This window comes from Tiliqua scincoides, chromosome 1, assembly GCF_035046505.1.
Source record: "Tiliqua scincoides isolate rTilSci1 chromosome 1, rTilSci1.hap2, whole genome shotgun sequence".
Lineage (NCBI taxonomy): Eukaryota > Metazoa > Chordata > Lepidosauria > Squamata > Scincidae > Tiliqua > Tiliqua scincoides.
This window is the reverse complement of record NC_089821.1, coordinates 131,160,219-131,187,161: the sequence shown is the minus strand read 5'-3', so window position 1 is coordinate 131,187,161 and position 26,943 is coordinate 131,160,219. Positions and strand designations below refer to the sequence as shown.

General features: G+C 42.4%; 1 protein-coding gene across 7 annotated transcripts in view; it reads left to right on the top strand.

The window, feature by feature from the left end:
- The window catches only part of LOC136651950 (SH3 domain-binding protein 4-like), a 165,428-nt gene that overhangs the window by 119,830 nt on the left and 18,655 nt on the right, over window positions 1-26,943 (top strand). For 2 of the 7 annotated variants that reach the window (XM_066628850.1, XM_066628933.1), the window contains exons 1-2: window positions 2,676-2,817; window positions 15,460-15,534. The exons of 2 other annotated variants lie outside the window; for them this stretch is intronic. The gene's annotated coding sequence lies outside the window, so the exon portion shown is untranslated. Of the gene's footprint in view, window positions 1-2,675; window positions 2,818-15,459; window positions 15,535-26,943 lie in introns of those variants that run through there. 3 more of the 7 variants (XM_066629021.1, XM_066628766.1, XM_066629243.1) reach the window with 3 other exon arrangements.

Genomic DNA, 26,943 nt, shown 5'->3' with positions numbered 1-26,943 from the left:
TCTGTTTGTGTGGCCTTTATTAATATTAATAATAAATTATTATAAAAAATAATTATAAATAAAATTATTATTATTATTATTATTAACAGTATTTATATATGCTGTCTATTTGTATATAGACATATACAAATAATAACAATAATAAATTAATTAAATATACAATTATCTCTTTTAACAACAACAAATTATATCTATGCTTGAGCCACAAATGTCTGCCATCCTGGAACTTACATATAAATGCCTTTTGGTAAATGAACACGATGGTAAGATCATAATGAAACTCTATTTTAAAGTTAATTCAACCACAAATGTAAGCTGAAGAAATGGAAATTGAGACATGGGACTCAGTATGTTTACGTTTTTTTAAAAAGAAGTAGCTGAGAACAGCAGCCTCACCTTATCAAACATCATGTCTTTCAACTGTAACACACTTGCTGAAGAAGTTGGGTGAAATTCTGTCATGGGCCTCCCTGCTCCCCGACTGATAGTCACAGACCTGCTCCCTGGTTTTCTGACTATGAAGAGGCATCTGAATTCATTTCTTCCTCCAAGAAGACCCGAAACATCTTCATGGCATAAAAACTCCACTGCTTTCTTTTTTATGGATATGATTCATGAGACACTGGATGTCTTTGCTCTGAGTCCCAGAAGTAACTTCATACGGGCAAAGCCAGAAGATAAGCAGCAATTGTTTATGCATCTGTTAAACTGGACTGCAAGCAGCATTCCTTCTAGGTGCTCTGGAGCTTGGCAATGGTAATGGTATCATTACCAAGCACTCTGTAACAGCCCATGCACAGCCATAGTAGGGCTCTGTGCACTGAGGAGAGGGGGGAAGAGATTAGAGGGGACATTGGCTGCAAGTATGGCTAGTTATAGATTACAAACACAAGGATTATATATGCAGTACACTGTGCCTAGGGCTTGGGCTATTTTGAGCAAGCATAGAAAAAGGAATGATAAATTTAGAATTCTGAACAATCCAGTTTTTTCCCTTCTAGTTTCTAGCTCATAGAGTCATAGAGTCAAAGATTGGCCTGAAAATATGTGGAGAATAGTTGTGACATTTCCAAAAAGAAATACTCCAGAGATGCAGTATAATTGTTAGCATCGCCAGCTAATGAGACCTGATGGGTGGTGGGGAGGCAGCCCCAGTGGGTTGGCAACATGTGTCCGTCATGGAACACATGCTGTCTACATATGTATACAGTGAGAATGTCTGCGTGGGGCTCATGCAGAACCCAGAATGGGCTCCAAAGATGGAAACAGGTGAATGGGTGGAGGCCATCAGTGGCAAGAAGCAGGTTTAGCTCTGTCTCCCAGGGTGTTTCTGGGAACTCAAGTAAAAGGTAAAGTGCTGAGCTGAGGGACACTGCTGCAGCCCTTCTCTCCACCCCTCACCTTGCATAAAATCTTACCTGGCCCAGCAATGTTACCATATTCTCAGTTATCCACAACAGAAGCCCTGTGGAGACATCCACTATGTGGACACTACAAATTGATGAGTGGATTTTGAATGCACAAAAGTGGAGGGGGGGCGGACCCCAGTCCCCCTCTTGTTCATTTGTAGCAAAAATGCCTGCAAGGGGCTAGATGCTTTCCACATCCTCATAGCCCTGGGTCCTTGCGCTGTCTGCTGCTTCCCAGGGGCAGCAGGCAACTTGGGTGAGTGGATTGTATGCACACAGGCCCCCTGTGCATCTGCAACATTGCAGTAATTGGGGTGTGTGTGGCAGAAGCAGGGAAAGAAAAGGTCATCCAAGGCCAGCTCACCACGTCACCTCCTCCTGTGCGCCACTTTTCAATTAAAAAACCAACCAAAAAATAACAGCAGCAGCCGCACACTTCAGAATGAAAACGTCCAGAAGGATCAAGACACGCATCTGCTGCAGCCCCTGGTATGTGCCATAGTGGCTAACCTCTCCCTGGAATGCCTTTGCTCTGGCCAGAAAAAAAATATGCAATCACTTTAAAAGTTTCTTTCAGCAGCTAGGAAGTGCAGTCAGGGCTGGCCCATCCATGTGGCAAACTGAAGCAGTTGCTTCAGGGCCCAATGCTGGTGTGTGCTGCATCCTGTGGTGGAGAGGCAGTCACGGAGGTAAGGAAGCATTTGTTCCCATCCCTTGGGGCTGCACCAGTGCTGGAAAGTTGGACAGGATCGGGCCCTCAGGCAACAGATGGAGGTGGTTCACCCTGCCAGCCTACTTGCCTCCACTGCTGCTCTTTCTCCTTCCACTCCCTGAATTGGAAAAGGAAGCGGGGGGGGGGGCGACAGAGAGGAAGCCCAAGTGGGGAGTGCTGAGCTAGAACATAAGTGGGAGGGGGAGCAGAGGCTTGGCACAGCATCGAGTCAGGAGGGGCAGCCCCCTCAGGCGCCCAGCTTGCAACACTCCGCTTTCAGAGCAGACCTGCACAGGGCTGGGCTCATAAGGGGGGGGGGGCTTTATGAAAGGAAAACCAAAGCAGTGCCAGTGGGAGGCGAGGTGGGGAAACCTCTTGCTTTCTGGAAGAGCGCCCTTGGCTCGGGGGCGGGTGCCAAGGTGGGCAGCCTCCCCGCCCAGGCGCCTCCCCTCCCGCAGCCACTGGCGAGGCCCCTCCCCTCCGTCCCCCCTCCAGTGACATCAGCGAGGAGGTCTCTGCGCGGACGCCGAATCCCCGGCAAGCCTCGCCTCTTGCTCGCCTCCATTCCCTGCTGGCGGCGAGAGGGGGCCATGCGGGAGCGTCTGCCTGCCAGCCCGCCCCCCCCCCCCCGGGCGGCGGATGGTGGGTTGTGTTCGAGGCCGCGAGCAGAGCGAGGGGTCGGCTCCAGGGAGGGCGGTAAGAGCGCGCCTTTCGTGGGAGCGCCCAGGGAGTCCGGGAAAGTGGGCTGGTGGCGGCTCCAGAGGGTGAGGCTTCCTCCCTGGAAAGTGTGGCTGGGACCTTAGCCTCAGAGCCCCATCCGAGGCATGTCTACTCAGAAGTCAGTCCCAGGAAAGTGTGGCTAGCATAGCAGCCTTGCAGCCCGTCTACTCAGAAGTTAGTCCCGTTAGGGTCAGTGGGGCTTCCTCCCAGGAAAGTGTGGGTCGCATTGCAGCCTTTGTTGCCCCGGACAAGCCTGCCGGAGGGAGGAAGGGCTGTGGGGTGGGTGCAGCGCTGCCCCCCGCCGGCTGTCGGTGCTTGGGTGGCTGTGAGTAAAGCACGAGGGTGGGTGAGGACTGCTCCGAATTAAGCTCGCCAGTCCTGTGCATGCCTACTCAGAAGTAAGTCCCAGTAGAGTCGATGGGGCTTACTCCCAGGAAAGGGTGGCTAGGACTGGGCTGCAGCTGCGCGGGTAGACACGAAGGGCGGCTTGGAAAGGGAGCCGGGGGAGGAGGTGCCCCAAAGGGGGACAAGCGGTTGTCAATCGTGGCCAACTTTGGAGGTCTGCTTGCTCGGAGTCTGGTTCCTCTTCGTCCTCCGCCCGCTGAGCTCATCTCCGCTTCTTCCAGCCCCTGGATATCGGAGCTTGCCTGGGTGGGGTGGGGGGTGTCGTCTGGGTAAGTGGACACAGCCACGGCTTTTGTGCTTCGTCCCCTCCTAAGGCTGCAATCCTATGCATGCTTTCCTGGGAGTAAGCCCCACTGGACCAAAGGGACTTACTTCTGAGTAGTATTGGGCTGCAAGTCTTGCTGTTCTGCTTCCCATGAGCGCCTGAAGGCAACTTTCCAAGTACTGTCGTGTCCCAAATGCTGGCTTCTATTGTTTCACTGAGCGACTTTTTTCTGCCTCAACTTCTCTTTAAAATGGGAAGAGCGGCTGCGTGGAAAACCTGCCTGATTTCACAAAAGACATTGTCCTGTCTGGGATGGAGAGTTGCTTTGGTCTTTGCTTGGTTCTAGACCAGGATGTTTGGTTATGTCTCTGGGTTCATTTAGTGAACAGTGGTGGGATGTTGATCCACATATAAAAAGAGACCGGTTTACTGAGGCTGCAAGCCTGTTAAAAATTGGCAGCAACCCTCTTTAAGTTTGTGGGACTTGGGGTCCGATCCTATTCAACTTTCCAGCACTTTCCATGGGCTGCAATGCAGCTTCCACATACAAATGTTCCCTTACCTTGAGGAAGTCTCTGACTGTCTCCCCACCAAAAGCATGCAGCCCATTGGCACAGCTGCACTGGCACTGGAAAATTAGATATCGGATGGGGCCCTTATTTCCAAGCAAATATGGGGAACTGTGTACTGTCTTTGAAATGAAACCTAACATCCCAGTGTAACCTGTTTTTCTGTAGATTTTCTTAAAACAAGGATACTTTCATACATCCTTCTGAATAATTTTTAACATTAACCATGAGTATTTCACGGGGTGGGGGGTTAATAAAAACTGGACTAGGAAATATTAAGCTTTTCAGAGGAGGTGAATTCAAGGTCTACAATCCACATCTAAATGCCTTTTTAAAAAAATGAATTGCCACCCATTTATTTGCTGGTTACTTTGTACACCTGGCTGAAAGTTTATGGTAATTTTTGGGTAAAAATAATGTAACTGCTACAGCTGTTTGTCAAATACACTTATGGTGCCGCCTGAAACTGTATTTGGTCTCAGATTAAATTATACAGCCATTTTCAACCACAGTGCTGTGGCACACTAGTGTGCCGCAAGTGGTCCACAGGTGTGCCACAGGAATTTGGGGGAAGATCATTTATTAGTAGGGCCAATGGGGATGTGAGCAGCATGGTGTGCCTTGTCAACTGTCAAAAATCTGATGGTGTGCCTTGACATTTTAGTGCCTTGTCAATGTGCCACAAGATGAAAAAGGTTGAAAATTGCTGGATCAAAACAAAATAAAATTAGGAACCCAAGTAAGGCATTGTCAGTTCTCCAGCTGCATAAGTGAGGGCTTTTTAAATGGCGCTGCAAACTTCCATTGTGTACTGTAAACACACCCTCTAACACATTCACTCAGCCCTAGCTCCAAAGGCTGTTTAAGTGTTCCTAATGTATTATAAAGCTGGAAACCAAAGTTTGTGTTAGCAGAGCAGATTTTAAAAATTATTTACTAACCACTTGAATAATGTGGCAGTGAGCAGTTATTTTTGTTGTCAAGCATTCACTCAAAATGAAAGGTGCAAGGGAGGGGCACCATGATGCACCTTGTTGTCTTTTGTGTTCCCTGAGGCATCTGATGGGCCACTATGAGATACAGGAAGTGGAACTAACTTAGGCCTTTTGACTTAGTCCAGGGGGCTCTTCTTATGTTCTTAAAATGTTTCATGAACTCAAAAGGCAGAAGAAGGTGTTGGATACAGCACCATCAGAAAGTATACGTGATGCCTGTTCTTGTACTAGGCAAATCTGCTCTTTGTGTTCCAGTTTTTTCTCCTACATCCTCCTCGGCATGTTCCCTCAAACTGAAGTTAAAACAGAGCATTCCCTTGGCATTCTCTCAGACAGCTACTACTTCAGAAGTTACTTTAATTGAGTTATCTAAATCTAGGCAGGGTTAGCTCAACACATTTTGGCTTCAAAGATGTTTCTGCTTATGAAAACAAGCAGGGATCCTCCAGGACTCCTTGATTTTCAAAGAAGATTCTGGGATGTAACTCTCGGATCTAGTGACTGTGGCCACTAGTGTCAGCACTGAGGTCTTGGGATATGTTCTGGAGCAGCTCTTGAGTGTGATGCTGTACACCACAATAAGTGAATACTCAGAATCACTGTGTATGTGGGGTAGCTCTGATACAAAAAATATGGTGCTTGAACACTAGTAAGTAACTGGTATGTTAGTAGTGTAGAAGAAATACAACCTCTGCTCATTCTTTTTAGCCACTCCAACTGTGTGAAGTGTTTGTGGTTTTGTGGGTGATCTTGAAAAACTGACCTTAGAGAGTGTTCCATTGGGCTAGACATGAACTGTGGAATGCAGAACATTTTGCAGCTAGGCCTGCAATCCCATGCACAAATATCAGGGAGGAAGCCCCGCTGAACTCAGTGATGTTTGCTTCTCAGTAAACATTTATAGAATAACATTGTCAGTGCATTCTAGATGCGATTCTGCAATAGTTTCCTAATTTCTTATTATTATGATTTCCCCTTGTCTTTTAATTGATATGTAGAATGTGACCCTTGGATAACAAAAGTCATCCTCCTGGGATTCTCTCAGACAGAAACTAGCAAAGAAGCGATCCTCATCCCATCCAGCAAAATCCACTTCCATTAAAACTTGAGCAATAAAGGACTTCCACAGCTACTGTAGTGGGGTATCTCTTGGGTAGTTTGTGGGTTTATGATTCAGTTTAATAGATAGTAATGATAATTGGTTAAATATTAAGGTATATCATGTATAGTAGTTATGAAGACTAGTGGTTTCCATCTGCTCCTAGGTGGTTTCCATTCACTGATCTGATAAATGTCATCAAGATTGTTTTATTTCCCTTGGCGTTGTATCTTTTAATTACAGTGGAATAAAGTTTCAGATAGGTAGTGGGAAAAGTCCAATTCATTTACAGTTACTTACTGTTGCCATTTATCAGTGTGGAAAGGAAATCAGTATTTTGTGAAAAAGGACTAGTAATCTGGAATTGTCTACTACAAGCAAACAAAGTTGGATGTCAAACACAATTGAATATCAGGGAGAGCTGCCTGGCTGAGGGTTGGTGTTGTTTCGAGGAATGGCAGGTAGGGAAAAAGGCTATATAGTACTCCAAGCAGGGAACTCATGCTCTCTTAGCTGAAGATTCCCTCTCTCCAACTGTGTAAACTGTTTACATCCTTTTGTGTTTATTGTCTTCTAGAAAACTCTGACCAGAACAAAAGCGACAAGCTGTGTGTGCCGGCCTTTGCTATCATGACACAGAAATCTGTTTTGTATTAAACTTTCTGTCTTGTATTATACTTTCTTGTTTGTTGAGTTTATTTCACAGTTTATGTGAAATAAATGCAGTTTAATAGAAACCAGCAGAGTGCTTTCTGGTCCTTTTTAGACCAGTTTTTAAAAACAGTTACGTGGGTCACTTAATGTCAGCGGACACTTTCCTAGTTGACGTTGCAAGGAAGCTGCATTTTCCAGCAGGCAGCAATTTTTTTTTGTAAGCAGGCATGTCTGCGTTTTATCTGCATGTAAGAATGGTAAGGCCTGAAAAACGGTGTAAAATAATTCTTAATAGAAAGCAGATTTTATGCACCTATGCATTAGAAAACTTGACTTGCATAGAGACCAGGTATCTGCACCAACACATAATGCTTATTCTACAATTAATGGCCTTAGTCATCTGGTTGGAAAATGAAAGCAATTTACCCTGATTTTTTAATCAGAAAATAATGAAATATATTTTAACATTGCATTTGAACAAGACGTTAACACCATCATTCCAATTTAGCTGTAGTTCACTTGCTAATCTTAATATGATTTCACTTGATGCTAATAACTGCTGACCTTGGCATTCTACAAAATCCTTGATGTTGAATCATCAGCCTTACAATGACAAGTAGCGTGTTTGCATGCTTAGCATTTTTTGGTATGGCTACATTCCTATACACACATGTACCTAGATGTAAGTCTTATTATACTTAATAGGACTTGCTTCTGAGTAGACATGCCTCGGATTGCACTGTCTATCTTTCAGCATCCAGCTTGTTGTCTTTGATGTCTCTGGTTGTTATTGCCTGCTTTCTTTTGGCTTTGGAGGGGTGACAGATAACACCTTTGTGCAAGATGACATAGCTAGGGTGCATCTACTTTGGAGATTCTAATCTCACTCTGCCTTTTGTGAATCCAAAAAAGAGTCAAAGTTGTTGAGAGAGATGAGGGGATTTGAGCAGCGGTGTGAATTTCATCTTTGACCACTAGCCAGATGCCTTTTGCAGAGCTAGGGTCTGATGAGAGTATGAATAAAGAGAAGACTGTTCAGGGGGAGACTTCCATCTATTATAAATATAGCATTCCTGCCTTCACTCGAATTAGGACTCTTGGGTGGCTTAACAGTTATAAAATACATCATAGTGTTTCATTACAAAATGAAAAACCACAGTAAAAGTGTGAAGAACTGGGATCAATTAGCACTAAGAGTGGATAAAGAGAGCCTGAATAAATAGAAAGGGCTCTGGTGCCAAAAGGGTGACAAACTGGCAGGCATGCCTCTGGAGGGAGGATCGAGTGGAGGATTGGGACACCTCAGGAGGAGATAGCATCAAGACAAAAGTCTCAGTATTCAGGCAGGTTTATTGGGAATTGGCAGCCTTTATGTACCTTGGTCCTAAGCTGAATAGGGTTTTAGTTTTAAAATTGAATTTTGAATTGTATTCTGAAGTGAAGTAATTTCAGAATTGACAATATTCTATCAGGTTGCTCCCAGTCCACTGTCTAGTAATTGTCTAGAAATTGTGAAATTTCCAAGCAGTCTTCAAAGACAGCCTAATATACAATGCAGTGCAGTCGTCTTATCTGGAGGTGACCAGAGCATGGATCACCAGTGGTCAGGCTGCCTGAGTCCAGGAGGGGACTTGCACTAGGAACACCAAGTGGATGATTTGGTGCTATCAGTTCCACTTCAGGTCTGTTTGGTGGGGCTGCAGGTATGACTGTGTCTATCTTGTAGAACAACTATTTCCAACCTTTTTCATCTTACGGCACATTGACAGGGCGCTAAAATTGTCAAGGCACACCACAATGTTGATGGAGGGCTCACATCCTCCAGTGGCCCTATTAATAAATGACCTTCTCTCAAACTCCCATGTCACACCTGCAGACCATTTGTGGTACACCGATGTGCCATGGCACAGTAGTTGAAAATCAGTGTTGTAGGAGGTTTTACCGTACCATCCAAACGTAACACATTACAGTTCGCTTCCCATGTTCACCAGTTTGGAGCCAAACTAGATGCAGCATCAGAGCTACAAGAATGCATCTCCAAGGTCTCCTTGTTATTAATAGTAGCTGCTGGGGGGGGGGGATCTAGATTCTGGCAGGGGGAATTTAACCCTTTCCCCTTGAACTGCAGGGTGGTAGTTCATTTTGCTCCCCTCTCCTCTGTGGCTAATAGACATTCTTGAGGAGACAATATACAGTATAGGCACCTTGTTGTGCCTGTCTTCTCCAGCTTGGTAACCTCAGGGAGACAGCAGCTTTTAACAGGACTATGGTATGTTTTTTTTGTGAGAGGGGATTAATCCTCTCACCCCATGACTGATTTTTAGGAGGTAAAACAGTGATCCAGATTTATTTACACATCTAGTTTGGTGCAAAAAAAAACAACCAAAACCTATCAGTGGAATTTTAAAAATCTATTTTGATACTGTTTTTCAAGAAGCTTTGAGTTTAGGGTTTAACATACCCAGCTCAAGTGAGAATTGCCACCTCTTGCAATTGCATATCTCATCCTTGGATATTTTATTGCGGCTTTCCAAAAATGTGGCAGGCAAATTTTAAACCTAGAATTCTAGGGAATCCTTCCCCATTTGCATGTGGGAGGAGAACTGCACAAATATATAGCACTGATTCAGAAAAGAGTTTTTCAGTCATGTGCTATTGCTGTTTGAAAGTACAGATAGGAGACAAAAATGTGTGTCTTCTATCTATGTTTTTCTTTTGCGAAGTATTGCAGATTCATCAAACATTGGTTTATAATTCTTTAACTAGGATGGGGCTGGCTGGGAGAAGAGGCAGTGAGCACGCAAGAGCTGAATGTGAGAAAAATTTGACAAAACTCAGGATCTGCTTATGGTTTCTTGCTTCTGATTTTTTTTTCACAAATAGCATTTAAAGTGAGATTTTATTCATACATTTTTAACGCTTCATTGTCAAAAATGTGTAGAGCACCGACTAGGAAATACAAAGTTGTCGTTATATCAGCTGTATAACTTATGTCTCACACAGGATGTTAAGTATGAAGTATATGTGGAAAGGATTTAGTTTATGTAGGTGCAGCCATCCTCCTATTGCTTAGCCCATTTCAAAGCCTGAGATTTTTCTGCTTTTAAAGGCCCATATAGGCTGGAAGAAGTTGTAGTTTATGAAATTTAGGCATGAATGCAACCAATTGTGGTAGCTAGTTAATTTGCAAGGAGACCAAATGAAATTTTTTTTTTTTTTTGCAAAAGCTCATTTTAGAAGCAGTGGGGACTTTTCACTAACCATACGTGCCCCATGCACTTTACAGCCTTTGCACCACATTTCCGTGACTTAGGACCCTATCCTATCCAACAGGGCATGCTTTGCTTTCAGTGGTAGGGGACCAGTCACAGAGGCATTCTCAAGGTAAGAGAATATTTGTTCCCTCACATCAGGGCTGCATTAGCACTGGAAAATTGGATAGGGTTGGGCCTAAAGTTTGTAACGTCTGTAGTGCTGCATCTAATCCACAGTTGTTATGTGGAAAGTGAAAGTGCTACAGAACTTGCTGTTCTCTTTCAAAAACCTGAATACATTAGAGCAGTGATTCCAAACTGAGCTGTGGCTCTTGGGGAGCTGCAGAATCCTCACAAAAAAGCCCACCACCCTATACAGTATAGTATAGTATAGTATAGTATAGTATAGTATAGTATACTGCTATAGAGTATAGCAGTGTTTCTCAAACTGTGGGTTGGGAGCCAATTTCAGGTGGGTCCCTATTCATTTCAATATTTTGTTTTTAATATATTAGACTTGGTGCTACCGTGGTGTGTGACTGCATTTGGGGGAATGTTACATACCAGTACTTTTAGCTAGCTACTATGTATATTCTTTTAACAATGATGGTAAATGGGACTTACTCCTGGGTAAGTGTGGGTAGGATTGCAGCCTAGGATTGTTAAAAATGTTCCTGCTTGATGATGTCACTTCCAGTCATGACACCAGTTCCATTGGGTCCTGACAGATTCTCATTCTAAAAAGTGGGTCCTGGTGCTAAATGTGTGAAAACCACTCATGTAGCCCTAATGGGGAGCTGTGGCCAGTGGCCCAATAGGTCAAGGGAGCTACCCGTCAAAAACATTTGGGAACCACTGCCTTCATTATTATTATTAACAGTATTTATATACCACTTTTCAATGGGAAGTTCCTAAAGTGGTTTACAGAGAAAATCAAATAAACAACTAATGGCCATGTACCCATTGTTACCCCTCCCCCCCAAGTATGGATAGAGCTACAGGATTGGGCTGAGCCACTCTTCCCATTGTTTAATGCAGGGGTCTCCAAACTTTTTGGTGAGAGGGTCGCATCAAATATCTAGCGTGGTGTGGAGGGCCGGAAAAAAACATTTTAAATATAAAATTTAAATAAATAAATTAGAGATGGAACTTAGATGAGTGAATCAATGAACGAATGGGCTCATTCATTCCACCTCTCTGGCCCTCAGAACACCCTCCAGACATAATCAGAACACAGTTCTGGTCATGTTCAGTTGAGTGGGCCAGAGGCTTTCAGGGGACAGGTTGGCCCCTGGCCGGAAAGAGGCTTGCTGCGGGCCACATTTGGCCCCCGGGCCAGGGTTTGGAGACCCCTGGTTTAATGCAAGAGTTAAAGGGAAAGAATACTATGCATTTGGGGAGGGGGCAGTTGTATCATTTATTACTAATTGAATTAAGCACGTTGTCTGATGGGTGTCCCTGATACTTGCATAACCATATTTTATACATAAATGACAATAGTAATGAATATGCTATAGGGGGGAAGTATTGAATTTTCACAGCTATAAGTATTGCCTGCTAGAAAAATGCAATAGAGTACAAGAATCAGGTTGTCATAAATCCAGCTCACCTGGGCATGAGTCCCATGCTGCTGAGTTCTGGTTTTTTAAAAAATATTTCTATACTGCTTTTTGACAAAAAAAAAAAAAATGGGGGACCTGCTCAGCACAATGACTGTAGTCAACAAGAGGTGGCATTTCATTTCACAATGAGCTTTTAACCAGGCCTGCTGTAAAATCCCAGTGTGATATTAGGTTTCCTCTCTCTCTCCTTAGTTTTCTAGTATGCACGGCTTGCAACATTTGTTGACATATGATAACACCTGTTCTTTTGATCTCACCCTCCTTACTAAATAAGATGAGCAGGAAAATGCTGGAAACCTAGCACTGAATATAGATTTTCCAAGTTCCTAGAACAGTAGCAATTACAGGGAAAATGCCACAGTTATAAGCACTGTACCTACTTTAGCCGATACAACAGAGAAACACAATATCTAGACTACTGAGTTCATGGAAGAATTGGTTTAAGTCCAGTGGTGTTAATGATGCATTATGCATCATTATAGGTTCTGGAGTAACTTAATAATAATAATAATAATAATAACAATAACAACAACAACTAGGTATTTATATACCACCTTTCTGGTCATTGGATTACTCCTCTGACTTGAATAAAGTCTTGAATAGTTTACATAGGCAGGCGTTTCTAAATCCCTCAAGAGGATTTTTACAATCATAGAGGTTCTCTCTTTCAAGAACCAACAACACTTCAGAATGGATCTTTCTGGTTTGGTCTCACTTCTGGCCTCCAGTTCTCCCACGCAGGCTGACAAGCAGCTCCATCTCTCACATGGAGGGCAGCCAAGACGCTTCTTGCTCACACCAAGAGCAGGTGGAATCACTCAGCTCGGCTTGTCAGCTGCTTCAAGGTCTCACCATTCTCAGCCGTTCAGGGAGCTGCCTGTGTCCTCGAACTGGCAACCTTCTGATGTTATCTTTGGGCTAATGGAGGCTCTACCCCAGGGGTGCTCACACTTTTTTGGCTCGAGAGCTATTTTGAAACCCAGCAAGGCCCGGAGATCTACCAGAGTTTTTTTACAGCAGAGTCAAGGGGGCTTCATCCCAGGGATGTATGGACAGGGGAGCGGCTGCTCTGCCTGTCTACTCAAGAGTCAGCCCCAGTAGTGCAGCCCAAGAGCAGCCCCCGACGCGGCTCCGGCTCTAATAAGGCGCCCCCCCTTCTCAGACCAGCCTCGCCTCTGCTCTCTGTCTCCACAAAAGGGGGCCAGGCAAAGGGCAGTCCTGCCGCAGAACGCCCCCGCATTACAAGAGCAGCCCCCGACGCAGGGACTGCGGCTGAGGCTCTAACAAGGCGCCCCTGGGGAGGGCTGCGCAGAGGCCACGGCCGCTCACCTCGCTCCTCGCCTCAGCAGCGCTGCCTCTCCCGCGCCAGTTTGGAGAGACAGGGCTCCGCGATTGACTCATTTTGCCTCAAGATCGACTGGTAGATTGCGATTGACATACTGAGCACCCCTGCTCTACCCTCTAGACCAGACCTCCTGCCCATTCATCATCCTGTGTGTTCTTCATCACCTCATGTGTTTTTGTATTTTATGAAATAGGCTGCTACATGTAAAAGTTACAGTATAGCATAGTATAAGATGTGACCTATCTTATTGAAAGGATTAAGTTCTGAAGTTAGCACACAAGGGCAAAATCATGTATACAGTAGTTGAAACTACCTTAAATTCAAAATCACATACTGTCTCTTTAAAAATTAAAATAGCACTATAAGAGACATGTGGGAACAGAGACAACTGAAGGAACAGCAGATTTCTTCTCCCAATTTACACTCACTCTGGTGTGTGTACTCAGTGATTTGACTAGTGAAAGAAATCACTTGCCTTATTTGTCTCTTTGCTGAGCATGTATACTTAAATTTGTGCAAGTACAATGCGCAGACGTAGAGGTGGGATTTTTTGAATGGTAACAAAATAAAAACATAACACTGCTTTCTGCACTTCTCATTTTTGTAAAAAAAACAAAAAACCCAAAAACTTTGAAAAAATAAAACCATTGTCTAACACCTCTGCATGCATCTGGCTGCATCTATACCACCTATATCACCTACCTAAAAACAATAACACCGCTTTATGTACTTCTGACTTTGGAAAATCTGTGAAAAATAAAACAATTTTCACTCACCTCTACTCATAAAATATGCCCTGACTGTCCCAAAAAGTGTATCCTGGTGCTAAAAAGATTGAGAACCGCTGACTTAAGGCCCAGTCCTATCCAATTTTCCAGTGCTGGTGCAGTTGTGCCAGTGGGGTGTGCACTTCATTCTGTGGTGGAGGGGCAGTAACTTGGACCTTCTTAAGATATGGGAACATGTGTTCCCTTACCATAGAGGCTGCATTGTGACTACACTGGAGCTGGAAAGTTGGATAGGATTGGACCCCCAGGTGTTTAGCATATACAGTCTGTTGGGTCCCACTGGAAGTGATGTCATGGCAGGAAGTAACATCCTCAAGGCAAAATTTTTTAGCATTTTTTTTTTAATTTTTATAATTTATATATTCCAATTAACTCCATATGACAAAATTAAATTTAAAAGTTTACAATAAGTATAAGTTTTAAAATTTATTTAAAATAAATAATCCTCCTAAGCAGTTGCTGATCTGTTTAAAAAAAATTCCCCAAACATCCCTTCAGTCCTAGCCACACTGACGTAGGAGTAAATCCCATTGACTATCATAGTAGCCTGTTAAAAGTACAGTTCTGTCACATTTCCCCAAATGCAATTACATACTACGTTAACATCAAAAATGATATATTAAAAATAAAGTACACATTGAAATGAATGAGAACCCACCTAAAATTAGTTCGTGACCCACCTAGTGGATCCTGAGCCACGTTTTGAGAAACACTGACCCAAGCAATTTCACAGCTGAATTCCTCGTGGATAAGACTACACAAGTTTTGTGACAATTATATGTAAGCCAGTTAAGAGGTGTCTTCTGCTGCGATGCCATTTCTTTTTCTCCAAATAAAAGGGAAAACGTTCTTTGCAGGAGGCTGTTGCCATCTTTCCAAATGTGAGTTGAGGAAAAACTGCCATGAAAATACCATGTATTTTTATATTTGTTCAGAAAGACTTCAAGACTAGCCTTTTACTTTGGGGGAGAAAAGGAGAAATAGAGTTTTGGAAGACCAGTGTCTCTCAAGGTGATGAGTTTGTGGGAAGGATGCAGAGTTTCAGTAATGATCTGCAGGCAGCAATGTTATCCACAAGGTGTACTGAGTAGGGAAACTCTGGAACAGGACCCGAGATAGCAAATGTGTTTCCCTTCTGTCCCTTGCGATTGAGAGCAAGTCAATCTGTGTGTTTTCAGAAGTGTGTGTGTGCCTGGGTGTGAGTATGTTCTTTTTTTACATAGCAAGCTGACTTGGCAAAGTACCAGATCATTCTTTTCATGTTTTGTCATTTGCCTCTTGGGAACTATTCTTAGTTTTCTGTTATGTAACATTGTTCCCTGTGCCATTCTTTAGTGATGAAAGGGGAAAGAATCCATGTTCAGCAGTATCCTGTTGGATTAGAGACCTTTACAGGATATTGCAAGCCAAATAACCTTCTTTGGGTAAACTTACTGGATTTTAAGGATATATTGTCAAGCTTCTGGGTAGGGAATGGGAGCGAGTGGAGGGATGTTGTGTATTACATATGGCCAAAACGTTTCCCTCAAAAGAACTGCCTTCAGAGGATATGCTTTTCCATGGGAACTGGGTAGATGCAAATCTCCCCTTTTGATTCTCTTTCTCTTCTGCTTGTTTTCTAGATTCCAAAGAGTGGTTGCACTGCTTCAAAGTCATATTGTCTAATTGAGTCTTCTGACTGAGAAGGGAGTGGGGAGGTTTGCCTGTCTTCATGACAATCTGCTTTTCTTTTGCTATCACTAGTAACTTTTCTTAAACCCCTTTTAATGCAATGCATATGGGGCATGCGCTTCCTTTATACCAGAACCTGACATTGTCATAGGCCTCTCAGCTATTTCTTAATATCACACTGCTTACAGTAGAGATTGAGTTATATCACATTTGTTTTCATGAATAAAAAGCATGAAAAGTCTTAATGCTTTTCTGGTGTGCACACCAACATCCCTTGTATATGGGTTCATGACTTTTTTTCTTATTAATTGTGTGCCAGTTTTGTTTTATAGTGTATGACTAGGCAAAAGTACAAATCTTATTAAATAATTTTTTTAAGTTCGTCTTGGAAGATAACAGGCACATTCAGTCTAAAAACCTGACATGTACTGGGGGGAGGAGAGGGAGGGAGACGGAGAGAGAATATACGTGTTGTTTTTTAATAATATGAAGAGGGTTGATCTAGTCAAAGCTGAAGACTAGCTGAAGTCTAGTCAAAGTCAAGTCATGTGTGCCTTGCAAACTTCCTTTGATCAAAGGTGGCTAGAAATCTGATTTATATATATATGTATGTATATATGTATGTGTGTTATATATATATGTGTGTGTGTGTATGTGTGTCTGTATAATATATATAAACTAGCATAGCAGAGCGTAACAGTGTAGCGGAGTATAGCCCTGCCCATTGAGTGATTATGTCATAAGTATAGATCATGGACTCACTGAGTTGGAAGAGACCTACAAGATCATCAAGTCCGATTCCTGCCAGTGCAGGCAATTCAAAACTACAATGTTAAGATTGGGAGGGGAACTGGACGGGACAGGGACAACAAACAGAAATATTGGGAAACACACAAAAAAACTTTTGAAATAAAAACATTTTTCCTTTGGAATGACATGTGAAGTTTTCTAAGATACAGTTTTAAAATATTATGTATCTGCCCTTTATTCCTTCAGAATGCTTTCCAATAACTGTGTTAGACAATCTATACTACAGTGTTAGGCAGTTACAATTCCTGTATCCTGCAGGCAAGTACAACTCTCAAATCCTCCAACCTGTTTCAGATTTTTCCATCTTGTGCAGCTTCTAAATTAATTGGTTTGTGTTTAGACCAATTTGACCCTGAATGTCAAATTGGAATGATTTACTGATAGCATTTAACATTGTGATCTGTTAAACTGGTGACCAATTTTAGTTATTTTTTTCTATGAAGTTGGAACCAATTTCAAAGAAATTGTTTGTGATGTGTACTCTTAATCCACCTATTGCCTCTGGGAGCAGGTGCTATAGACTTTTAGCATTGTTTCTTCTGATTCTGGATATTGCTGACATGATCTGTCAGCAGTGATATGGAGAAAAGACTGTTTTGAAATCCAGATAATTTTAAAGAACTTTCCTTTTGTTAACCATGGTGATGGTTTCTCTTTTAAGTTTATTTTTTCAATCTTCTTTCCTCAAATTTTTAATTTTGTTACTGGAAAAACACACAGCAAAAATCCGGATTCCCCCCCCCCCCCGTTTCAGAATGTCCAGGAGTTCTCCATCTCTAAACAAAAGAACCCATAACGACAGCTTAATTGCCATGGGATGGCTGTAGCTTTGGTTGCTTCTTCCCAGCATTGTTTTCTGAAGCACAACTGGAAAGATCCAATCTAATTCCAAATAGCGACCTGTTGCTTCTTCCTTCTCCTCCTCCTCCTGTATGAGAGCTGTAGTGCAGAGGATCTTAGGAATGTCAACTGGGTCAATTCTTATAATTGTCTTATCACTTATAATGATAAGTGTCAATGTCAATCTCACTGGATTTCCTCAGACAAAATACTCAGTCTCCTTCCCAGCCCTGATCTGCAACAACAGGGACAATAAACTGACCTATCTTAAAAGATTTATAGTACTTGTTGAGTATATTTCAAGCATTCAAAGGGCTTCATATACATTGTCTCAGTCCTATTTACAGTGTTAGGCAGAGTTTCCTAAATTGGGGCATCATTATGCCCTAGCCACTGGGAAGTCCTGCCTCTGCCCTCTTAAGGGATAGGGCAATAGCGAAGGCATCTGGAAGCATCTGGCCTTCCTAAAGTGGGTCGCAATAGATATTTTTAGTTTTTCTGAGGCTTGGGGAGCCCAGCAGAGGGGTCTGCGGGCTCCCTGCATTTGCAGGGCTGGTACTGCCAGGAGTAAATGAGGGGGGAGAAAAAAGGCTTTCATTCATGGCAGAGGCACTGTTGTGGCAATCGTGTTACTGTCTTTGTCCTTCCCCAGCACGCATGTACAGCTTTTCCCAAACTGTTACAGCACAATCGCAAAGCAGAAGTGAGCTCTGATAGCAGATTGGAGCTCATTGCAATCACATGGAGAGTTGCTGTGGGGTATGGTAAACTGCCCCTGGGTCCCTGCAGCACCTTGATTGCTGCGGTGCCCTTGGGGACCCATTCCTGGGCCACTTCCCTTAAGGGCCCCTTTTCGGTATCCCCAGTGGGTCATGAACCACCAGTTTGGGAACTGCTATTATAGATGATTTGATGCATAATTTACAGCAGAACGCATTGAAGCAAACCAGAGTGAAATATATTCTATCGAATGTTATGGTCATAACAACAGAAAACAAAAATACAACTGTCTTATGCAGGGCCTTCCAAACCCTGACCCGGGGGCTGGATCAAGAGTTTGGACTACCCTCCCCATAAGTGAAGCTTACCATTCTGCCTTGTCACTGCATGACTTTCAGTGTGATCAGGGGACATGTGCACTCTGAGCAGTCGCATTCGCCCAGACGTCCTGTTGCACAGCCTGCTGGGATGCTGGGTAACAGACATGATTGCCCAGAGCATCCCTGTCCCCTGCTCACACTGAAAGTCATGTGATGACATGGTAGAACAGTAAACTCTGGTCCGATCGGGGACCAGTTTTTTGTTACACAGTGGTAGGGAGTTCGGCAACTGCTGTTCTTTTTTTATTTATTTATTTTTAGTCAACACACACACAGACATACAAACATATAACATACATTTAGGAGTGCTAAATACCATATACCATTACTCATTAATCATACTATATCTCCTAATCTACTACTCATCTACTTCTACCTCTTTTTAGTTTATCCATTTATTTATATAATATATACTAAATTTTCCCTAATGCCCTGTACTGTATTTTCTATATTTTCACTTTCTATCAAACATAAACTTACTTCAATTACTCATTAATATTAAACAAAATCTAATTACCAAAATATAACAGCATATAAAACAAAACATTCTTCCATCTACTTCTAACTCTTCTACTCATTTATATACTTCTTATATCAAATATAATAGATTTTTCCTAATTCCCTATAATATATTTTCTAAATATTCATTTTTTATCATCTCAACTAGTTCAATTACTCATTAATATCAAATAATAATAATCTAATTTCCAAATTATAATAAAACCAACAATCTCTTATAATATGTTCTTTACCATTCTCCAATCTAATTCTAAAATCTGATTACATTTATTTCTTTAACATAATAACCACCTATAAAACAATTCATCCACATGCTAACATTTCCAGCTATTTTTTCTAATTCATATATATCAATTTCGTATATATTTGTTTTTAAGTAAATTTAAACCAGTTATTAACTAAATAAAATCCTCCAATTTTCTTTAACCCTCAGGTTAACCCTCAGGTTTCTTTTTCTTTCTTTCCATTTTTTCTACTGTAATATCTTTAATAATTTATCTCCATAACAGAATCCAATAAGCCCACACTTTCTAGTATAAGGTATGTTCATTCTTCCAATTAACTGGGATATGTTTTCTTCTTCTTGTTCCAACAAATTTTGTATTTTGTGCACCCATGTTACTCTGTCCATCTTCTCTATTTCAATCTCCATCAGCGTCCCCTTTAAATCCTGTTGATTTTCCACTCTTCTAATTTCTGTATCCACACTTCTGATGATGATTTCATCCCTCACCACCATTTTTTCCGCTTTCTCCTTCTGTTTCTGTTTTCTTCACATCTTCCAATTGCTCCTTACACACATCTATCTGTTGAGAGAGAGTCTTTAAACTGGCTTGAATCTGCAAGGACCAACTCAACTGCTGTCTTCTCATTGTGAGCAGTTTTTCCAAATTTTTGAGGGTCATTTGAATCCAAATATCTGGAACAGGCTCCATCTTGCAGTTTCTCTCTAATTCACAAGATGTCCACAGCCTATTATTCTCCTTACTTCCACCACATGTTTTTTCAGTCAGTCATTCTTTGAATTTTTCTTACAGATAACAGTGTGGTTAATGGAGAAAAACAAAAGAAACAGTCTCAAGGAGACAAAACTCTATAAAGTCTAATAAAAATTATGTCCACAAGTAATTCTGGATTTTAGTCCACACACCAAATTATATTTATAGTTATCATCCACGACCGATTTATTCCACTACAAAGATAAATAGCACTTTCAAAATCCTTAAAAAGTTTCTCATTAACACCTTCAATGTATCCAGGGCTTTTAGACAAATTAGTCAATCAAAGCCGGGGACAATATTAACACATACTTATCTTAAATTTTCAACTTAAACTTTACGCTTCATGCTTTTTCTTCCATATGGTATCTTAGTAGCTTGATTGCAGCTTGATTGCAGTCTTGATTGCCAGCAGCTTGATTGCAGACACTGCACCTCCCCCAGTACTGTCCCTGACGATTAGGTTTCTGAGAAGAACCCCCCCCCCCCGGTCAGGCTTTCAAAATCTCTGGTGCCTACACCATGGAAAGATCTTATCTCTCCTAATAAAGATCTTCAGATCCTCTTCAGACCTGCAGTTTTTGCGGGGAAAACAGACTGTCTCTCAGGAGCCCCTGGAGACATGTCTATTCATCTACTGTTGGCTCCTCCTGCTCCAGCAACTGCTGTTCTTATGTAGCAAAAAGTAGATTTCCTTAACTCAAATCAGACCAATGAGACATGGTCCAGTGAGATATTATTATGACACAGCATGGAACCAATATGATGTTATTATGAGTTAGCTCTGATACATGGAAAAGGGAGCTAATTGTCAACCTTCTGTTCAGTTGTGTGAGTGTCATCAAGTTGGCCACATTTTTTTGTTGGTTACTGATTGATGGGTGACCTGTACTGTTCTCTAGTAAAATAAATAAAGTAAATGGGGGTGACACCATGAGTTTCCAGACTGGGTGACACCAGCCCTAGTGATGCCACTGGTGAGAAGTTTGGGTGGGATTGGTTACTAGCTTAGGGCCCAATCCTATCCAACTTTCCAGCACTGGTGCAACCACAGTGCAGCCCCAAGGTAATGGAACAAACATTCCCTTACCTTGAGGAGGCCTCCATGACTGCCTCCTCACCACAGGAAGCAGGCACTGGAAAATTGGATAGGATTGGGTCCTTAGATGACTGTTAAAGTGGGTTCTAAACACTCATGGTGGACTATAGTCTAGCAGTGGTTATTAACCATGATGGCTATATTGACCCTTCAGATGCAGGGGCAGTATGTCAATAAGCACTATGTGCCAGGGAGCAATAGCAGAGGAGGGCACTGACGTTTATCCATTGTTTGTGGGGAAAAATCTTCATTGCATTTATTTTCTGGTCGTTATTGCTATTCATTGCATGTCATGACTACTCTATCTCTCAGCCACATCATGGTTGTTGTGAGGACAAAAGAAGGGAACCATACACACCACACTTTGCTCCTTAGAGGAAAGGTGGTATTAAAAAAAATGTTAAAAAGTTAATTAAATAATTTTGTGGGAGGGTTCAAAAATTTGTGGGCCCCAAGTGTCAAATGACCTAGCCATGGCACTGACTACCCCAGTTGCACCAGGGACAGGAGCGTGTGCTGTATTTGACGGTGTGATTCTGCTCAGCGAGAAAAAGAAAAAGCAAGTAACTATCAAGAATGAAACTCCTAGTACTTGTGCATTTTTGTTTCTGACAGCATTTTCAGAAAAGATGTGTAATGTAATCCTATGCATGCTTTCTCTGAAGTTTTAGTGTGTTTGGTGGGGCTTACTCCCATTGAAGTATGCGTAATATTGTGGCCTGTCACATTAAAGCAGAGGAATAAGTGCTGTATGATTGCTGCATATTGGCTAACCATGCAAGCTAGGTATTACCTAAACTACTAGTGTACTCTTCTTCTTTTCCACCCTCTGCCAAAATCTACATAAATTACAGTTCTCAAATATGTGTTCGCTAGTAGCATATGAAGAATTGAGAATGCCATAATTTCTTCCATGAAACCGCTATCCTTGGGCCACAGGTTTCTCTTACTTGAAAAGGATGATGCTGTAGGGTAAGCTTATCAAGACCCAGGTTTCTACCCTGCTGTGCCTTTTTAGTCCCTAAGGCAGTGGTTCTCACTCCTTTAGCACCAGGATCCACTTTTTAGAATGAGAATCTGTCAGGACCCACCAGAAGTGATGTCATGACTGGAAGTAACATCATCAAGCAGGAACATTTTTAACAATCCTAGGCTGCAATCCTACCCACACTTACCCAGGAATAAGTCCCATTTACTATCATAAGAATATACATAGTTGCTTGTTAAGATACAGGTCTGTAACATTTTCCCTAACGCAGTCACATCCCATGGTAGCATCAAGTCTAATATATTAAAAATTGAAATGAATGGGGACCCACCTGAAATTGGCTTGTGACCCACCTCCTGACCCACAGTTTGAGAAACACTGCCCTAAGGTATATGTAGTTGTTTCTTTCCTTGGCCTGTCAGGATTATGCTGTAAGTGAGCAAGGTTAGAGATCTTCTGTATGAGATTCTGTCTTTTCTCCCAAATATAATAAGCATTCCACTCTCTAATGGCCTACCTGATTGAGTGGAGAAGGGGGGGGGGCGGGAAATCTGCAAGATATAGTGAGACTTCTTGCCAATTAAGGTGGGATTTAGATGAGCAATAATGTTCCAACAGGCTCTCTTTGGAAGAGAGTATAGTGAATCTAACCTCACCATTAGATCTGGATGTTAAATGACTCTAACGTCTTGAATAATATGATAATTACAGTCTCTATTCTTGGACTGGAATCTTAACACTGCCTCAAATTATGTTGTGTTTGTGAAGTCTTGCTGTTAGCAGATTGGTCTTGAGGAAAATGCTTTTTAATCTCTTAATTTGTCCCACTAATTTTTAATGTAAATAATTTTGTCTCTTGATTTAATGACTGTTGAGCATGCAAAGGTTTTTGTTGCTCTTTCCTGTTCTTGTTTTGGTAGTCACCTGATTCTATTGTTTTTCCTGCTAGTCAAGACACTGGTATTACATCTTTGCTGTGCATGTGGCTCTCATTCACTAAGCAACACTCCTAGCAACCTTACAATAGCACTTTGTGCATGGCATCGGCTGCACAGTTAAATGGACTAAAGTTGCATAAACAGTGTTATCACATTGTTCAGTACAGCATGTGAAGTAGCATCCACATGATATTGTATCAAAGGAGAGTAGTTTTACATTGTCTCTTCTGGTGGAATAAATGAATGACAGATGAGCTTTCAGTACCGATTTGCAGGAGAGAAAAATATTTTTTCTTAACCAAAAACTGTCTAATCTGAAATATGGTGTGTGTCCCCCTCCCCCCCCTCTCTCTCTCTCTGTGAGTGTGTGTGTGTGAGAGAGAGAGGTGCAGCTCTTCAAAATACATTGCATTGGAACAAAGTGGCACTTAATCTGCATAATGTGTTTACACTCAAAGGCACATATGTTCTGCTACGTACTAGCCTATGCAATCATAGGCTGTTATGTGGCTTAGGATTTTGTGTTGCTTAGGATACTTTGAAACTGGGGATCTGAAAATATCCAGCTGCCAGAGCCACATCACTCAATTCTGCTCTTATGGTAGTGCTGGAAATGGTCAATTCTAGAAAATATCCATTTTGTACAGAAAATAGTACAATAGGAGAAACATTTTTGTGTTTTAAAAAAAAAATGCAACTGCTTGTGCTCTGTCTTTCTCACTCATTGGCTGAGCTCTTAGTGGGAACAGTTCAGCGCAGCAGTCACTTCATTCAGCAGCCGAAGAAAGGTATTTGGGGATGGAAGGGATGGAAAAAGGCGGATTGTGGACCTGATGTGGCTTTGGGCTGCAGTTTTGGGGAATGCTGGTTTAAACTGCCCAAGTGGTGTTGTGTATTTATAGATAAGGCAACTACTCTTGAAGTAATTGAAATCTTATGTACAGGATTGTGGGCTCCTGTCCTTGGATAGCTTTGTGATGATTCCATTTGACAGAAGCTCTGCATCCCATCATTGCAACAGATATGGTAGAAGCAGCAACTGCGTAGTGGTGGTGGTGGTGGTGGTGGTGGGGAGCCAGGTTGATAATCACTGATGCCCATTTCCTGTGTTGATGACAGATTAACATTTTGTCACCATGCATTTCATAATTCTGAAAGCCTTGATCAGTTTAAGAGGAATGCTTATGAAATGCCACCTTGCCTTTTACAGCCAGGTATTGCCATTAGCATGATAACATTCTCTCCATTTGGTCTCTGTCTAGTGCAGCCATTTTCAACCACTGTGCTGTGGCACACTGGTGTGCCGCGAATGGTTCCCAGGTGTGCCGAGAGAATTTGGTGGAGGGTCATTTATTAATAGATCCATTGGGGATACGAGCCCCCCACCAACAGCCAGGTGTGCCTTGTCAATTGTCCAAAAACCGATGGTGTACATTGACAATTTTAGTACCTTGTCAGTGTGCTGTGAGACGAAAAAGGTTGAAAATCACTGGTCTAGTGACTGTGGCACTCTTATTAGTGGTCTGATGGTTGCAGTAATTAATTGTCAAATGAGAACTTGATCCTTCAAATCATGCATTTGGGGGATACTTTTTTCTCCTTCCAGAGATGTTTATAACTTTTGTTTAAATTTAAAAATTAGAGGGTGCAGTTTTGTGAAGCTGTCTTGAGTTGGATCATTGGTCCCATTTAGCTGAGTATTGTCTCTTGAGACTGGCAACCGTCTTGGCTCAAGTCTTGGGCAACAGTCTTTCCCAGCCTTGTGACTCAAGATTCTTTTTTTACAGTAGAGGGGACATCAAACCCCTAACATTGTATATGCAAAGCCATAACTCTGTAACTCAATCACTGAGCTATGGTGGCTGTTTGGTTTGAAAATCAAGTGGGCAATCTTCCAATAATTCAGGTTACTGTGCTCTGATTCAAACATTATGCATTCCTTCTGCAAGGAATGTAGCAGTGCTATGTCCAGTGCTGTTACACCGAATAAATTACAGCTGTTTATCTAGTTCTGTGGAGACATCGGTATTGGCTATGAAGAAAGCAAGAATACATTTTGAATTGAAAGTTGGTTCAGCAGGCCAGCAAAGTTTGTTGCAGCCTCTTTAAACCTAACCTCTGTTTAGGTTTAAATACACTGTTTTGTACTGAGATGTTTTAATAGTTTTTTTTAGAGGAAAGATAATTATCCTACAAGAACTGGATATCACTTAAGATGTCAATTTTGACTGAGTTTAAAACAGATGCCCTTTCTTCTTATTGGTTCCATTTGCTTAAACATTGCAAATGTTTATATCTGCAAGACATTTCAGATACAAATGTTCAGAGTGACAGTAAAATGTTGAAAGGAAAGTTATAGCTTCATGAACTAAAAAAAGTGGTCTAGGCAGGCTGTGGTGTTTGAGGTGGCATGACCTTTCCCAGATGGGCTGGAAAGATGGGATCCCGTAGTTGGCAACCTTCAGTCTCGAAAGACTATGGTATCATGCTCTGAATGGTGGTTCTGGAACAGCATCTAGTGTGGCTGAAAAGGCCGATTCGGGAGTGACAATCCCTTCCACACTGGGGGCAAGTGCAGTCTGTCCCTGGCCTGTCTCCCTGGCTATGGGCCTTCCTTCTTTGCCTCTTAGCCTCAGACTGTTGGCCAAGTGTCTCTTCAAACTGGGAAAGGCCATGTTGCACAGCCTGCCTCCAAGCGGGCCGCTCAGAGGCCAGGGTTTCCCACTTGTTGAGGTCCACTCCTAAGGCCTTCAGATCCCTCTTGCAGATGTCCTTGTATCGCAGCTGTGGTCTACCTGTAGGGCGCTTTCCTTGCACGAGTTCTCCATAGAGGAGATCCTTTGGGATCCGGCCATCATCCATTCTCACGACATGACCGAGCCAACGCAGGCATCTCTGTTTCAGCAGTGCATACATGCTAGGATTCCAGCACGTTCCAGGACTGTGTTGTTTGGAACTTTGTCCTGCCAGGTGATGCCGAGAATACGTCGGAGGCAGCGCATGTGGAAAGCATTCAGTTTCCTCTCCTGTTGTGAGTGAAGAGTCCATGACTCGCTGCAGTACAGAAGTGTACTCAGGACGCAAGCTCTGTAGACCTGGATCTTGGTATGTTCCGTCAGCTTCTTGTTGGACCAGACTCTCTTTGTGAGTCTGGAAAACATGGTAGCTTCTTTACCAATGCGTTTGTTTAGCTCGGTATCGAGAGAAAGAGTGTCGGAGATTGTTGAGCCAAGGTACACAAAGTCACGGACAACCTCCAGTTCATGCTCAGAGATTGTAATGCAGGGAGGTGAGTCCACATCCTGAACCATGACCTGTGTTTTCTTCAGGCTGATTGTCAGTCCAAAATCTTGGCAGGCCTTGCTAAAATGATCCATGAGCTGCTGGAGATCTTTGGCAGAGTGGGTAGTGATAGCTGCATCGTCAGCAAAGAAGAAGTCACGCAGACATTTCAGCTGGACTTTGGACTTTGCTCTCAGTCTGGAGAGGTTGAAGAGCTTTCCGTCTGATCTGGTCCGGAGATAGATGCCTTCTGTTGTAGTTCCAAAGGCCTGCTTCAGCAGGACAGCGAAGAAGATCCCAAACAAGGCTGGTGCAAGAACACAGCCCTGCTTCACGCCGCTTCGGATGGGATAGTAGATACTGATGGGATAGTAGATACTGATTCCAAGACTTCTAGAATGGCTGGCGCTAAAAGCCATTTTTAAAAAACACAGTTACTCATCATGAATTTGTCGGAAACTTCAATGTATGGTTTTCTGTTGAACATTGCCTGGAAAAATTGAATATGAACAGATCTGTATTGGCTGTTATTGGTGTGAATTTGGTCTTTTTGGATGAAGAATGGAATGAATGTGGATGTGCATGCATTATACGTATATGATTCACTCTGTATGGCTCCTCATCCCATAATGTCACTGAGCAGACTGTATTCTTGTTCCCATGGAGGATGTTCAAGCTACATCCTCCTGGGTTGTGCTACTTCAAAGTGCAAGTGAATGTTTACATCCCTGAATACTTCTCCATAGTGTAAAAAGAAAAGATTAACATATTAGGAGAAAGGATAAGGTATAACCTTGCTCCCTGATATGTTAGTTTTTTGTGTTCAGGGTATGTTTTATTTACAGGTGTACTCGTTCTTGT